We start from the raw sequence: 8,044 nt of genomic DNA, 5'->3' as shown, positions 1-8,044 counted from the left end.
CTTTCCTTTGATTGCAATGTATAAATACAGATGCAACCCGCCATTCTCCGGAGCATTATCTCAATTTGTTGAGGTTCTGCTTCCCGGCATATGTCACAGTTTGGCTCAAATAAACTCACAAAAATTCTTTACAGGTTTCAGTGGTGTTTTTACATTAACAAGGCCCAGGACAAACTGAAAACCAGGAGACTTTTCCAGCTAGTGGGATGCGGTGAAGGGGCGGCCCTGCCCTGAGTCCCAGCTCCAGACTCCGTGAGGCCACTGGAAGGGGGGTAGGCCCTGGGCCCGCAGGGCTGGGGACACTCAAGCGCCACCTGCCGACTCCATGTGGGCGCACGGGGTCGGCAGCACCCTTCTCGGGTGCATTGTGAGTGCCGAGGGTGTAAAGACGCCGCAGGAAGTAAGTGGGGAGCCGGCAAGAATTCAGCTTCCCCACGCGGTTGGCTCAGGAAATGAGCCGAGACGGCGGACAGCGCAGAGCCAGGAGCAGCTTCTCCAACTCCAGAGGTTTCTGTAAAGAGAATTTTGGGGATCCAGGGTCCCGCTTCCTGCCCGTCTCCACTCTGGCTGAACCAACCTAGCCCTGTGCGCCCGGCGCTCCAGGACTTTGGCGCCTTTTCTGGATTCCTCCCCTCACCTTTCCGATTCCCACCTTGGCTGTGGCTTTCAGGGGATTCCCACCCCAACACAAAGCTTCTTTTTGTTCTTGCAGTTCCTCTTCACCCCTCAGTACCGCCCATGAGGAATGCGGCCTTGGACGAGGCCTTGGGCGTGATCAGGTTGGAGCGGGGGGCAGCAGATGCCAGGGCAGCAGGCTGGCCAGGTGTCTGCTGCGAGGAAATGGGGAGTGAGGATGGGCCCCACACCCAGGAGTGGCGGAGGCCAGCGCCTCCGAGAGGCAGACTTCGACCTAGACTGCTGGGCTCAAACCCCTGGGGGCAGGCTCTTTATCTGCCAGTGCCTTCCTTTCCTGGTTCCTAAAACAGAGCTAAAAAGAGTGCCTGCTTCTTGGGGTTGTTGGGAGGATTCAATGAATTAACATACGCAAAGCTTTTAGGAGCCTGTCTAACCCACACTAAATGCTGTGTAAGGCTTGATATCATTATAAGTACTTAAGCACCAGAATTCAGGGTCCTCTTCCCAGGTTCCATAACTGCCTCTTTCTCCCTGCCTCTCTGAAGTCCTGTCACAATCTGGTTATGCTCACCGGTCCACAGGAATGAGATATCAGTCGCCTCACCGTGGCCCAGGTGCCTCTCCCCTCTCCCAACCCTTAGCTCTCCATGGTGACAGGAAGTCAGCAGAGGGATGTTCTGACCTCACCTGGTCTGAGTCACACACCAGAGTGAGCAAAGCTGGGCAGCTCTAAAATCTGAGTCCTTGCCCCAGCCCTGTCCCTATCTTCATGATTCTGAGTCAGCCACCTCCTGGGCCTCTTTTTTTTTTTTTTCCCCATGAGTGAAATAAAGATTTTCCTTTCTTGAGCATACAGTTATAGACACAAGACACTGGCCTGGCCTGGCCTGGCCTATTTTAAGGGTTATGACAATCAACCTGGAAAAAAATGCAATTAGAAATGAGTCATGACGTTCCATAAAGTTCCACACATTCTATAATCCTGGAATTGTGGGAGGGCTTCCAACTCATTCCACGCTTATCTTGCTGCTCTCCCACCCACCACCCAGGTCAGATCCAGGAGATTAGGGACTCTTGTCTGTTCGTACTCAGATGTGACCCCAGCACCTAGCACAGCGTATAGAATAGGTGTTCAATAACTATGTGTGGAATGAATGAATGGTTCAAATTTGGTCTCTCGAGATAGGAATTTTATTTATAGCCTCCTTGATGTCAGGCCCCTATGTGAAGACTTTAAGATAAGTTTTAAGTGACTCTAGATAGTGTCAATTGGGCACTCTCGTTATTAGAATGTTATTTCTCCTACTGGGTGAAAACCTGCCTCCTTCTAACCTTCTAAACTCAGCTCTGCCCTCTAGAGTTACACAGAACTCCTCCTCCATAAGACTTCATACCTGAGTGGTTATTATTCCAACCTGTGGAGAGGGAGCCCCAAGCAAAATCTGTGTAGGATTTGCTCCCCTGCTGGCCCTACCTGCCCGGGATGAGCTGGGAAAGAGTTTTCTACACAAGAACATCTCAAGGAATTAGAATCACAGTGATCCTAGGGGGTTGGGAGTCTGTTTCTCCCAAAGGCCCTGGTCAGAAGATGATGAAATGGATCTTCCACTCTTTCTCCATTTATAGGCAAGATGGAAAGAATTTCTAGAACCTGGAGAATGGAGCCACAGGAGAGAAAGGGGTTGTACCTGAATGGCCATGTGGAGCAGAGCCCTTCTACCAGCACTAACCATGAGAAAATGAAAATATACAGTTGAGCCAACGGCTTAAAATGGAAATGAAGATAGAAGTACTCTTAAACAACAAATACTGAAGATGCATGCCATTTTAGAGCCAAGTTTTCCTCTTATGAGTGTGTGTTTTTTTTACAATATGACACAGCAGTGGAAAAGAATAAAATATAGCTACACATTTCAGGTTGGATGCATCTCAGAAAATAATATTGAGTGAAAAATTCAAGTTGCTAAAGATTTCACTGATTTCATTTATATCAACTCAAAACATTCAAAACTAAACTACAGATATCACCATATGTGACAAACTACAAGGAAAAGGAAGGGAATAATAACCCAAAATTTAGGGTAGAGGTTTCCTCCAGGAAGGAGCAGTATGACATCATGGAATGGCACTTGGAAGATTTCAAAAATGCTCAAGACCGTCTATTTCTTATCCTGGGTGGTGGCTGGGTGGTTGTCAATTTTACTGTAATTCATCATACCTTATACACATGTATAATTACTCTTTTGTATACATTCAGTTTTTGATAAAAACAATTAAAAATAAGTTGAGAAAAGGCATATCTTGATATACAGTAAAAAATTTTCCTGTAGCCCTGGCCTGTTTGCTCAGTGGTTAGAGCATCAGCCCATAGACCGAAGGGCTCAGGTTCGATACCCATTCAAGGGCAGGTACCTTGGTTGCAGGTTCCCAGGGCCCCGGTAGGGGTGCATTCAGGAGGCAACCAATCAGTGTATTTCTCTCACGTTGATGTTTCTTTCCCACCCCTGCCCCCTTCCACTCTCTCTAGAAATCAATGGAAAAATATCTTTGGGTGAAGATTTAAAATAATTTTTTTCTGTAAAAAAAATGATGAAATGACTGTAGCAGGAGGAATTGAAGGTAAACTTCTGGGGATTCTAGGGCATTATAATGCCCTGAGCCTAAAGCACACAGAATTCTTCCCGAACCCTCCCCCCACCCCACCCCCCAGACAACAGGGTCTAACTGGCTGACCTTTCTCCATCACTCCCTCCTCAGCAATCTGAAGACATTCATTTACATTGCTGAGCTTCCTTAAGGCCGTTCCCACACATGCCTGTGTTTGAGTCCTGCTTATTTCCACTGCTAGAGCTAATGATTTACATTCAAGGCCAGATAAAACGGTTGGGGAGCCAAAGGTGGGAGGGATGCGGGAGGCACCCAGGGGTGGAGAGTGAATTTCAGTCCCTTGTGGCCCATGATCTCCCCCAAGTTAGTTCCCTTCGCCAGACTTACAGCTATTCCTTTCCCTCTTTTCCTTCCAAAAGCCACTGCAATTTCTTCTAAGAAGCCTCTCTCGCCTCATCACTCTTCTATTCTCTACCCCCATCGGTATGCCCCACCCCACTAATATCTAAGCAGTCTTTTTTCAAACTGAGGGGTATGAGCAGAAAGAGTTGACTAACCAGTATATAAATATATTTTTAATGAAATAAGTAGAGTAGGGTAGAACAACTAGACCAGACTGCCTCCCATGTGGTAAGAGTGAATATTACTATTACACTGTTTCCTGAAACTCTTGATAGAAATAGATGATAGATAGATAGATAGATAGATAGATAGATAGATAGATGATAGATAGATAGATATGACTGCAGATTTTAATCAAAAAAGTTTAAAAGCCACCGTCTCGAGCACTTGGTTCTCTCATTTTGAAGGTCTAGTCTGAGTCTGCATATATGACCCATTTGCCTTGTCTGTTCCTCTTCTTCCTTCTCCTGCTTCTACACAGTATCCAATAGAATAATAAAACTTCCTGCAGTAATGGAATATATACTATATCTGTACTATCCATCATGGTAGCCACTAATCACAAGTGGCTATTGAGCACCTAAAATATGGCTAGCATGCCTGAGGAAATACATTTTTTTACTATATTTAAGTCATTTAATTTACATTTAAGTCGCCACAGTAGTGGCAAGTGGCTAATGGTTACCATACTGGACAATGCAGTGCTAAACTATAAGTTCCCTGTCAGCAGAAACTAGGCTATATTGCTCACTGTTGTACACCTGGGACTTAGCAGTTTCAGCATATGTTAAATCACCATTAAACAGTAGGGGGAACTGTTTTTGAGACAAAATGAAGTCTCCCTGATCTACAGCATTTGCCAATTTTCATGGTGTAAATACTCCCACTGTGGTCAATTTCAAGCTATTAGTGATTTAATTCTGGCAAGAAAAATTCCTGAATTTAACAATCAGCTCTCACTAGCTTTAAAATGAATGAGTGAATGAATGAATACATACATGAGAATATAACCTACCAGGATGGGGCTCTATATGCAGCACACCTAAGGGAAGGAGGAAGAAGAAGAGTAGAAGGATCTTTTTTTAAAAGATTTTTTATTGGTTTTTTGAGAAAGAGCAAGGGAGAGGGAGAGAGAGAGAAAAATATCTATGTGAGAGCAAAACAAGGATCAGCTGACTCCTGCATGCCCTCTACCAGGGATCAAGCCAGAAACCCAGGCATGTGCCCTGAGTGGGAATAGAACCTGCAACCTTTCATTGCATGAGGCAATGCCCAAGCAACTGAGTCACACCAGCCATGACCTACAGGGTTCTTTTACAATGTCAATAGGAATATTTCTTTGTAACTCCTCCCTCTTTGTACCAAGAAATAGAACCTAGTGGGAGAATGGCTGAACTTCCTCGGTGTTTGGCCTCACTTCACACCCCTCACAACTTTAAGAAATTCCAGGGGCTTTCCAACAGACCTTATAAGTCATTCTAGCCCAGTGGTTCTCAACCTTGGCTGCACATTAGAATCACCTGGGAATCTTTTTAAAATCCTGATTTCTGGGCCTCATCCTCCGGAAATTCTGTTTCTTTGTTACTAATATTGTGGCCCCACCCATAACAAAGAAACAGAATTTCTGGAGGATGAGGCCCAGAAATCAGGATTTTAAAAAGATTCCCAGGTGATTCTAATGTGCAGCCAAAGTTGAGAACCACTGATCTAGCCAGAGTAAAAACCTGTATGTTACAAAAGCTATTGACTGAATATTAAAGCATGTAGAACAGATACTAAGCTCATGTAAGGGAGTCGCTACCATTTTTTCTTTTTAAAATATTTTTTTATTGATTTCAGAGAAGAAGGAAGAAGAAGAGAAATATAGAAATATGAGTGATGAGAGAGAATCATTGATTGGCTACCTCCTGCATGCCACCTACTGGGGATCAAGCCCAGAACCCTGGTATGTGTCCTGACTGGGAATCAAACTGTGACCTCCTAGTTCAGTGGTCGGCAAACTGCGGCTCGAGAGCCACATGCGGCTCTTTGGCCCCTTGAGTGTGGCTCTTCCACAAAATACCACGTGCGGGCGTGCATGTACAGTGCGATTGAAACTTCGTGGCCCATGCGCAGAAGTCGGTATTTTGTGGAAGAGCCACACTCAAGGGGCCAAAGAGCCGCATGTGGCTCTCGAGCCGCAGTTTGCCGACCACTGTTAGTTCATAGGTCAATGCTCAAGCACTGAGTCATGCCCACTGGCCGGGCATCACTACCTTGTATTTTTTTTAAATGTCCCAGGCACAGAAATCACTGAAGCCTCCCTCAGTCACTTAAATAGCCTTTGTAATGGGAAGGTGCTAAACTGTAAATCTCACTGTCCTTTAAGAATGCTCAGGGCAAATGTTTAAAGGCCCCAAGCATCATTTTTACCTCACCTTTGAAGGGGTCATCCCTGCATTCCACACATGTTCAAGGAAGGAGGGGCAGGTTAGCCCTAACTGATACAAAACACAGAATGTTCAAATAAAAATTCAAGCAACAAAACACAGAATGTTCAAACAAAAATTCAAACCATAAAGCATAAGATGAGGACATAAGAAAGGTCACAAGGTGAATTTAGAGGCAACGAATAGCACAGCAGTCAATGCTATAGGTCGGTGGTTCTCAACCATGGCTGCACATTAGAATCACCTGGGAATCTTTTTAAAATCCTGATTTCTGGGCCTCATCCTCTGGAAATTCTGTTGTTATGGGGTGGGGCCACAAACCCCATAACAAAGAAACAGAATTTCCGGAGGATGAGGCCCAGAAATCAGGATTTTAAAAAGATTCCCAGGTGATTCTAATGTGCAACCAAGGTTGAGAACCACTGCTATAGGTGTTCAAAGGAAGGATGGTGTTCATGATTCGAGTGGCACCTGGGGGATGCTAGGACTTGTGCAGTGAGAGAGGTGTGCATTGCACTTGAGTGAATAAAGAGAACAAAGTCCCTAAGGCTCAACTGTAGCACATAGTAGGTACTCAATAAATACATGTTCATTGAGTGACTAGGGCCCCAGAGAATCTGAGTCTGCTCTTGGCAGTAGCAGGGACAAGAAAGAATGAGTGGGCAAATGGCAAGCCTCAGGCAGTACATCACCATGGAGATAACCTTGATCTGGCAGGAGTAGCAGGGGCACAGGTGGGGCTAAGCTGGGCCAAAAACAATAACTAAAGGTCTGTCCCTGCTGCTACTATCCAGGATGCCAACCCTCCAGCTGCCCCAAGGCCCAGGCCTAAAAAGGTGACATTCTGCCTGCAGAACATGGCTCTGCCCAGCCAGGGTCTCAAAGGCCTGTTGCCTGCTGCCTGCCTTGGCACTGCCTTGAGTCCTGACTGGCACCAGGCCCAGCCACACTCTGCTCCTCAGAGCTATCAGGTCCCTGTGTTGGCAGGGCTAAGGATAGCTGGACAGTCACAGCCCTGGTTCAATCAAAGCCTTCCTGGGGTTTCCTGGAGCTCTCTCTCATGTGCCACCCACTTCCAGGACTCCATCACCCCACCCTAGCCCTTCCCAGCAAGCTCTCTGGCTTATTCAGGCTTCCATCAAGTAATACACAATTCATCCTTAAAAGGCAGTATTGTCCAGCCAGTGTGGCTCAGTGGTTGAGGGTCAATTCCCGTTCAGGGCACATGCCTGGGTTGCAGGCTTGATCTCCAGTTATATATTAAGGCAATATTACAGCCATGGAGAGTGACTTTTATCTGCATTACTACGTGGGTCACAAGGGCAAGTTCAGCCACGAATTTCTGGAATTTGAGTTCCAACCAAGTGGGAAATGAAATATGCCAACAACAGCAATTACAAAAATGATGTCATGATCAGAAAAGAGGCTATGACTATGGAAGACAGTATGGAGTTTCCTCAAAAAACTGGAAATGGAACTCCCATTTGACCCTGTGATCCCACTTCTAGGAATATATCCCAAGAAACCAGAAATACCAATCAGAAAGGATATATGCACCCATATGTTCATAGCAGCACAATTCACCATAGCTAAGATCTGGAAACAGCCTAAGTGCCCATCAGTAGATGAATGGATTAGAAAACTGTGGTACATCTACACGATGGAATACTATGCTGCTGTAAAAAAGAAGGAACTCTTACAATTTGCAACGGCATGGATGGAGCTGGAGAGCATTATGCTAAGTGAAACAAGCCAGTCAATGAAGGAAAAATACCACATGATCTCACTCATTCATGGATAATAAAGACCATTACAAACTTTTGAACAATAATAGATACAGAGGCAGAGCTGCCTCAAACTGATTGTCAAACTGCAGTGGGAAGGCCAGAGAGGGTTGGGGGGCAGAAGGGAGGGGAGTAAGAGATCAACCGAAGGACTTGTATGCATGCATATAAACATAACCAATGGAC

At 45.5% G+C, this 8,044-nt stretch overlaps 1 pseudogene; it reads right to left on the bottom strand.

Annotated features, from left to right (window-relative positions):
- LOC102259509 overlaps positions 1–327 on the bottom strand; it is a 4,754-nt pseudogene extending 4,427 nt beyond the window's left edge.
- Between the last annotated feature and the right edge of the window lie 7,717 nt (positions 328–8,044).

This window comes from Myotis brandtii, unplaced genomic scaffold (genome assembly GCF_000412655.1).
Source record: "Myotis brandtii unplaced genomic scaffold, ASM41265v1 scaffold29, whole genome shotgun sequence".
Taxonomy (NCBI): Eukaryota; Metazoa; Chordata; class Mammalia; order Chiroptera; family Vespertilionidae; genus Myotis; species Myotis brandtii.
Note: the sequence above shows the minus strand (reverse complement) of the source record. Positions and strands in the feature narration are given on the sequence as shown.